This window comes from Octopus sinensis, linkage group LG7 (assembly GCF_006345805.1).
Source record: "Octopus sinensis linkage group LG7, ASM634580v1, whole genome shotgun sequence".
Classification (NCBI taxonomy): Eukaryota; Metazoa; Mollusca; class Cephalopoda; order Octopoda; family Octopodidae; genus Octopus; species Octopus sinensis.
Window position 1 is genome coordinate 25,379,983 of NC_043003.1, and position 9,283 is coordinate 25,389,265.

The 9,283-nt window shown below is 43.2% G+C and overlaps 1 pseudogene; it reads left to right on the plus strand.

Moving 5' to 3' along the window:
* Positions 1-8,316: 8,316 nt before the first annotated feature.
* LOC115214558 lies at positions 8,317-8,425 on the plus strand (annotated as a pseudogene).
* Positions 8,426-9,283: the final 858 nt, after the last annotated feature.

Below are 9,283 nucleotides of genomic sequence, written 5' to 3' on the forward strand. Positions count from 1 at the left end.
TCCCTAAGGAGTGTAGGCAGTCTGATTTTTACCAGGACCTGGAGCACTTTTTAGTGACGTCTAAAACGTTAGTTTTGGTAGGGGACTTCAACACTTTCCTCGATGAACGGGTTGATAGTGTGGGCTCAACTGATAGGAAAGGGAATCTTTGCCTCAAGAGTCTACTAGAGAGCTATAATCTAGTAGACCACTACCGACTGGGTGGGCCGAGCGTTCCACAGTGGACGTGGAGTAACAACTACGGCTCACGCAGATCGTACCTAGATAGGCCATTTATTAAGGAAAGAGATAAGAATAGCGTTAGCTGTCCAAAATTTTCTGTTGTGCCTTACACGGATCACAAACTTGTGACGTATGGGGTACATGTAGATAAATGTCATAGACAGGGACCCGGCTATTGGAAAATGAACAAGTCTATTTTGACTTGTGAAGCTTTCCGTACCCGGAATAAGGTGTTAGTTCAGAGGGCATTATGTGGCACCATCATTAACAATAGATGGTGGCTCGCCCTCAAAAGAGCCATCCGTTTGGAGTCCCTTAGATTTAGCAAGCAGCTAAGTTTAGATAGGACTAGAATAGAGGGCGATTTAGTTAAGAACTTAGACGAGGCAATGGAATCTGGTTCTGCATCTAGAGTGTTGGTAGCGAGAACAGTCTTGTACCGTCACCTCAACGCCAAGCATGAGGGGTGTAGAGTCAGAGCTAAGCTATGTGCAGGGAAACGAGAAGGTATTAATGTTGCCCGATGGGCACGTCGTGCGGGGAGTCAGAGAGGTAAAAAGTCCTCTATAAAGTCTTTAACGGACGAACAGGGACGCAAGATCTATGGACAGGAGGAGATGCAAAAAGTCATTCACCAGCATTTCGCTCGGTTGTTCGGGGAGAGTGGTCCGCTTGAGCGGGGGAGCTCTTAAGGGACTTCTTAGCTGGTGGGCCGCCACTTTTGGCACGTGAGACTGAATGCTGTGAAGGACCGATCACTCCTGCGGAGGTAAGAGAGGTGTTGGCCGAGTGCGCCGGGGAAAAGTCGCCGGGGCTAGATGGTCTGCCCTACGAGTTTTACTGTTGTATGCCGGACTTGTTCGGGGAGATACTGGCAGGTATCTATGCAAACTGGCAACAGAATGGGAGAATTCCCAGTTCTGTGAGCCGGGGAGTTGTGACGCTGGTCCAGAAAGACCCAAGCAAAGGGGATAGTATCTGTAATTATAGGCCCATAACTCTACTTAATGTAATGTAGAGTTAAAAATTTTGGCCAAAGTATTAGCAAAAAGGTGGATGGCTGTCGTGGAGAAACTTGTCGAGAAGGCGCAGACATGTGCAATCCCAGGCAGGTCGATCCAGGACAATCTTCACCTTCTCCGCTACAGCTTAGATAGGGTTGGAAAAATGGCCGGAAAAGGAGGGGCATTGGTCCATTTAGACCAAAGTAAAGTGTTCGATAGGGTAGACCATCGGTACCTGGGGGACGGTCGTCGAAGCGGCTGGGCTGGGCCGGGCCCTGGCTTTCGCGGGTGGATCTCCGCTATGTACAGCCGCATCAAGTTCACAGTCCAGATAAACGGCTACCTAACAGAGCCGTTTTCGATCATGCGTTCTGTTCATCAAGGGCGTCCCTTGCCTCTGCTTCTGTACGTTTTGCTTCTTGAGCCATTGCTACGGAAGTTGGAGAAGTTGGGAGGCAACCCTAATGAAATAGGATGCGGTAGGTCTGTTTCTGTTTATGCGGATGACGTCACTCTCATCGTGTCCAACTAAGCACAGCTACCTCGTGAAGATGCTCTCCGAGGATACGAAGCCGTGGCAGGGGCAAAACTTAACAAAGACAAGTCCATCGGTTTGCGCCTCAGCACCTGGAGGAACAAGCCGATATCGTCCATTGTCGTTGGACACTGGACGGATGGTCCTGTTAAGTTGCGGGAGTTTGGTTTGGCCCGGACTCCCAGACGGAGGAGAATTGGAGCGAGGTACTGGACAAGGTGGCGGCCATAGTACGGAAGTGGTCCGGAAGGTCTCTCTCCTTGAAGGATAGAATGTAGGTGGTGCAGGTGTTTATAGCATCTGTAATCACCTACTGCCTGTCCGTTGTGCCTTGCCCCGATTTGTGGTGAAACAAGTTGGAACTACTCCTTTTCCGCTTTTTGTGGAGAGGAGCAAAGCCACTTGTGAGGCGCTCTGTGCGCTGCCAGGAACCGCTAAAGGGTGAATTGGGAATGCCTTGGTTGATGATGCGCAGACATGCGTTGAAGCTGAGACATCTCTGGTGCCAAGTGGAGGGTGATAAGGTGTGGAGTCCGCTGGTGGTGGAGCTCTTGCCACAACCGACCTCTTTGGAGAAACTTAAATGCGGTTTCATTAACAGACGTAAGCTGACTTATGACTCTGGCTAATCCACAAGGTGGGCAAGGCCGACAGCGGGAATACCACCTCGGTGTTCTATAGAGGGCTGGTTGAGGCAGAAAACGATGACGTCCTAGGAGGGGCTCTGGGGTTCGACAAGAACCAACTTACCAACCTGTTTCAGAAAACCTTCAAGCCGGAGTATTTGGATAATTTCCAAAAATCTCCGACTTGGCAGTGCTACAGGAATGCTTTACCTGTTCGCGAGAGGTTATCTAGGCACGGTTTGGCAGTGCCACCGACATGTCCAAAATGCGGGCTGGACAATGAAACTGTCCAGCACGCTTTTGTACAATGTCGGGAGCTATCCAGCTTGATAAGTTACTTTGAGCACGTGCTGTCGCATCTGGGACGAGTACAGCTGTCGGCTGGATCTATGATAAAGATGATACCGCCAACTGGACTCTCGAAGGACGGTAAGGCATGTCTTTACTGTACGGTTGCAGTACTGAAAGAGTGTGTCTGGTGGACTAGAATGGAATGTTCTGTGAAAGGGACCTTCATATCTGGCCCCGGTTTGCTGTCTTATTTCAGATATCATCTGAAGAGCAAGATGGCGTTGGAGAGGAAGACCCTGCCACCGATTGAATACGAGCAAAGATGGAAGGATGTGATGAGAAAGGTCGGTGTTAGTAACCCAGCTTAATCATTGATGAAAGGAAAAGATAGTTGCTGGGCCTTGTAGGCTGCCGGGTTCGATCATTTTGAACTATTATTCGTTTTCTTTATAAAAAAAAAAGGTCTAGTTAAAGGAAAAATTAATCGTTATATAAAAATTTTTAACATAATGATTATTCGAACTCTTTTCTGTGTACGATCAGTTTGATCATAATAACGAATTTATTCCACTTAACTCCCTGTGACCCATCGTTTGCCTTGTTTTCTTCATACAAATAATATCCTAGAGTCCGCAGTTTTTCGTCTTTCATTTTTATATTACAAGGCTTGTGGTTTTGACTGCTATTTCTAATTAGTCTGGTCTGTCATAGTAAGTATAAAATGCAAAGCAACCAGCTAGTTACTGCAAGATAGAAAGCCACCCCTATAATTTGTTTTTTATTATAAAATATTTCAGAAAAGCAAGAAAACGTTTCCGATACGACTTACAAGATTTATGGTAACTGAAAAAATAATTTAGTAAATGTTTTAATGTTGAGATATAGAGTCACGTGAACATTACGGACCGTCGTAATTCGTATTTTCCATTCACGTTTATTATCAAATCAACACTATTACAGATTACGCTTAGGATATCATTTTAAAGAAATAGAAATAATAAAATTGAAAAATATTATTGCTAAATCAGTCAAAGATTTTGCATCGCTTCTCGGCCTCGTTTTGAATTTTTGCTTTTAGAATGATCGCTTCTTGGCCTCGTTTTGAATTTTGGCGCCTAGAATGATCGCTTCTTGGCCATGATTTCAATTTTGCATTTAAAATCTACGTCGTTAAACCGCTAACTGTTGTGTGAGTTCGTTGCCGTTTGTGCTTTATTATTGAACTGTTGTTGAATTACAGTAATTTTCGCCTTACGGGGCAGAAAGTTTCTGTCTTGGATTGGCCTGTATATTGGTTATTTTGTAAAAAAAAAGTTTTATTCTTATGGAAACTTTGTCACTCGTGACGTTCAACAAGGAGTTTGACTTAACGTCTCACGCTGACTTTCTCGAGATGGGACAGGCAAATAACAATGCAAACATGAAGGAAAACCGGGATAAGCAAAGTTTTTCTGAAGCAGTAAACGGCAGCATAATTGAGTTGGAAGTTGCAATGGATAAACTTTTTCAATTCAGAAAGTACATACAAAAAGCTAAGGAGGAGACTAAACTTGTACAACCCCCGGAAACATTGAACGCTATTCGCGAAAAAATTGTCTACAAGATATATAATTTAAAGGAAAAAAATTACTAATGCAAAAAACGAATTAATTGAACAGTGCTTGGCACCGATATGGGAAAAATACGCTACGTTAGCCGAGGAATAAATGCAGAGCTGTTGTTGAATTACAGTAATTTTCGCCCTACGGGGCAGAAAGTTTCTGTCTTGGATTGGCCTGTATTGGTTATTTTGTAAACATTGAACGCTATTCGAGAAAAAAATGTCTACAAGTTGTACAATTTAAAGAAAAAAAAAATTAGTGAGGCAAAGAACGAAGTAATTGAACGGTGCCTGGCGCCAATATGGGAAAAAGGCGATCATTCGTTACTAGTAACATAAGTCACTTATAAACGCAGGTGGGTTTATTTACATTTCTGAAGAAAAAAAGGGTAAAATTAAGGATACCCTTCCCCCCACCCCTAACCATAACCCCCACATTTATAAAAAAACTAAAAATTTTACGGGGCGATGTTTCGCTTGTCGTAGCACACGTTTCCGTCGATTTCCGTAAAAAATGTAAACACTGAATCGGCCATACATACATACACACATACATACATACATACACACACACACACACATACATGCAGACATACATATACACATACACCGAGTAAAAAATTTCAGTTATCTCTCTCTTTCACACATTACTCTGTCTCTTCACACACACTAACAGAAGCACTTCACTTACACAACATACTGTCTGTCTCCCACACCCCATCAAACACACACACGGGGACTTCAAAGAGAAATTTCCTCGTCATAAAATCGCTTCCTCTTAGTCTCTTTCGCTCTCATTACTTATGTAAAAAAATAAAAGTTTTTTACGGAAATCGACAGAAACTTGTGCTATGACAAGCGAAACTTCGCCTTTTACGGAAAGTGACGATCTTCTTCAAGTGTAAATGGGACTCATATCGAAAGAATTAAAGATACCCTTCCCCCCACCTCTAACCTTAACCCCCACATATATAAAAAACTAAAAATTTTACGGAAAGTGACGATCTTCTTCAAGTGTAAACAAATTACACGTGATGTAAATGGGACTCATATCGAAAGAATGCCGGGAAAAATATGCTACTTTAGCCGAGGAGTAAGAAGTGCAACAATTGAAGCTCACTTCGACTCGGCTAGCGTAGCAAAGGAAGTTTCAACCCAAACGTTGAAAAATGAAATAATTATGCTGCTGCCCACTTACTTGGCCAAAATAACAGTCGGTTTCGACGTGATGTGGGTGGCGGAGACTGTGTTCTTCGACGTGGAACAGAAGATAACAAGCATGAAGAAAAAATAACCGGAAAATTGGAAGGGACAAATTCTTGAAATGGTCGTCCAAGCGGAGAACACAACACTTGAGAATTTGCCAGATAGGGTTTTCGTGGGGGAGGGGCACACCATCAGTGTAGCGGTGGAGGGATGTAGGCCTAGGTGCTCCAAGTGCGGGAAAAGGGCCACGTTCGCTCCGCCTGTACTAAGAAAAAAAAAATGGGTGATGCCCTTCCTCCAAGCGCTGTGAAAATCACAAGATAAAAATACAAAAGAAACCGAAGGAAAAAAGAGCGAAAACGAAAAGGAGGAAAATAAAGAAAAACAAAAAGAAGTGGAAGATAAACAAACAGAATCTGAAGAAATGGAGTATACAACTCACAAATAAAAGGAAGAAAACTCATACCCCGGACTCTCTATCCCAAACAAAAAAAATAGCAATACAGACGAACAAAATAAAAAAAAAATTCCCCAACCCCACCCCAATGGCACTACTTTAAAAGGTCTCCGGGACTGGATGGTCTGCCCTACGAGTTTTATCGTTCGATGCCGGACTTGTTTGGAGACGTTCTGGCAAGCGTCTATGCAAACTGGCAGCAGAACGGGAGAATTCCCAGTACTGTAAGCCGGGGAGTCGTGACGCTGATCCAGAAAGACCCAAGCAAGGGGGATAACATCAGTAACTACAGGCCCATAACTATTTAACGTAGAGTTAAAGATTTTGGCCAAGGTGTTAGCGAAAAGATTGACGGTTGTTGTGGGAAGCTTGTTGGGAGGGCACAGACTTGTGCAATCCCAGGCAGGTCGATCCAGGACAATCTTCATCTTCTCCGCTACACCTTAGAGAGGGTAGAGAAAATAGCCGGCAAAAGAGGTGGGATATTGGTCCACTTGGACCAAAGTAAAGCATTCGATAGGGTGGACCACCGGTACCTGGGGGCTGTCCTCAAAGCGGCTGGGCTAGGCCCTGGTTTTCGCGGGTGGATCACCGCAATGTATAGCGGCATCAAATCCACCGTCCAGATAAACGGTTACCTAACGGAGCTGTTTTCGATTAAGCGGTCTGTTCGTCAAGGGTGTCCCTTGTCTCCGATTCTGTATGTTTTGGCCCTGGAGCCATTGCTGAGGAGGCTGGAGAAGTTAGGCGGCAACCCTAATGAGATTGGATGCGGTAGGTTCACTTCTGCTTATGCGGACGACGTCACTCTCATCGTGTCTGACGAAGCACAACTACCTCGTGTAGAAGATGCTCTCCGGAGATACGAAGCGGTGGCAGGGGCAAAAGTTAACAAGGACAAGTCCATAGGTTTGCGCCTCGGCACCTGGAGGAACAAGCCGATATCGTCCAGTGTCGGCGGACACTGGACAGATGGTCCTGTTAAGTTGCTTGGAGTTTGGTTTGGTTCAGACTCCCAGACGGAGAAGAATTGGAGCGAGGTAGTGGACAAGGTGGAAGCCGTAGTACGGAAGTGGTCCGGAAGGTTTCTGTCCTTGAAGGGTAGAGCGGAGGTGGTGCAGATGTTTATAGCATCTGTAATCACCTACCGCCTGTCCGTAGTGCCTTGTCCCGATTTGTGGATAAACAAGCTGGTGCAACTCCTCTTCCGCTTTTTGTGGAGGGGGAGAAAGCCACTTGTGAGGAGCTCTGTGTGCTGCCAGGAACCGCTAAAGGGTGGCTTGGGGATGCCATGGCAAATGATGCGCAGACATGCATTGAGGCTGAGACATCTCTGGTGCCACCTGGAGGGTGATAAGGCGTGGAGTCCGTTGGCAGAGGAACTCTTGCCGCGATGGCCTCGCTGGAAAGATTTAAACCCGGTCTCATTAAAAGATGTAAGCTGACTTTATGGCAGAAGGAGTGTCGTTAGGCACTCTGGCTAATCCACAAGACGGGCAAGGCTGGCTGCGGGAATACGACCTCAGTATTCTATAGAGGGCTAGTGGAAGGAAAAAATGATGACGTCCTAGGAGGGGCTCTGGGGTTCGACAAGAACCAACTTACCAACCTGTTTCAGAAAACCTTCAAGCCGGAGTATTTGGATAATTTCCAAAAATCTCCGACTTGGCAGTGCTACAGGAATGCTTTACCTGTTCGCGAGAGGTTATCTAGGCACGGTTTGGCAGTGCCACCGACATGTCCAAGATGCGGGTAGGATTGTGAAACAGTCCAGCACTCTTTTGTACATTGTTGGCAGCTTTCCAGCTTGATAGCTTACGTGGAACATGTGTTGTCGCATCTGGGACGAGTACAGCTGTCGGCTGGATCTATGATAAAGATGATACTGCCAACTGGACTCTTGAAGGAAGGTGAGGCTTGTCTTTTTCTGCATGATAGCAGTGTTGAAAGAGTGTATATGGAGGACAAGAATGGAAGGTTTTGTGACAGGGTCCTATATATATCCAACCCTGGATTGCTGCTTTACTTCAGATACCATCTGAAGAGCAAGATAGGGCTGGAGAAGAGGACCCTGTTAGCTAGAGTATATGAACAAAGATGGAAGGAAGTGGTGAAAAAGGTGGGTGTAAGTTACCCAAATTGATCATCACGGAAATAAAAAGTAATCTGCTGGGTCGAAAGACACCTTTTTTTCTTCTTTTTAAAGGTTAAGCTTCAAGTAGTCATAATCTTTATTTATTTGTAAATTATTTATACCTTGTATATAATAATTGAAAATTTTTTTATACAACACGAACTCATTCATTCTATGTAATTGTTTGCCCTGTGCTGTCCTCATTTCTGTGTTAGATCCTTAGTGATCTTAATAAAGATTTATCGCTTCTCAGCCTTTTGGCTAAGATCAAAGTGTAGTATCTGTTCTTATCAGTTTAATATCTGATACGGTCCCTATTTGGGACCATCTATATTATTTTCAGAATATATTTCACATTAAATTTCTACATGCAGAGGCTTGCAGGGAAAATATATGACGAGAAGGAATTTGAGAGGTTTGAGTTTTGGTTAAAATGTCTAGTACAGTGCATGTAGAAATTTAATGGGAAATATATTCTGAAAATAAGTTTCAAACATAACAAATATATTCATAGCTGTCATTTCTAGGAATCCAATCTCTACTTTTTAATGTCATTTCAGTTAGCATCAGATGCACAGACAAATTTATTTCACTGCAGCTGTATCCAATTATTTTATCAACTTTCAAAGTCTAAAGCAAAATGTTACAAAGAGCACATATGAATCTATATGAATTATTGTGAAATATTTGCTGTGAATTGACATGAATTGCAAAATTTGTGTACTGCTTGGAAATGTATGCTCCTTAATAATTTTGTATTCTAACTGAGAAGAATTTTCATTTATCAATAAAGGCTGACAGTTTATTTTACTTGTTCTTTTATTATCTAATTTCTTACTTTAACACAGGAGCACTGTATACAATAATTTTATTATTATTATTATTATTAAACCAGTAAGGGAAGTAAATAGCGTAAAAGAGAGTTACTTTTCTTGATAATTGACGAAATACTTTTTCGCTACCATCTTTAGTACAGTCAATTCTTTGTCAACAAGCGGTCTTTGTAATTGACAGCACAACGAAATATTGATGTTGCTTTTATTGAGATTTGGTTGTTGAGAAAAAAATTCAAAAATGAGAAGTTGAGAATTAGCAGAGGACGTCATATATATCTCATATTCAAACCACTTTGATTTTGTAAGTATTATTAATATAGATCAGCGTTAACACGTTTTCTTTTCTTAAGATTTACCAATGCCTATTTCTTT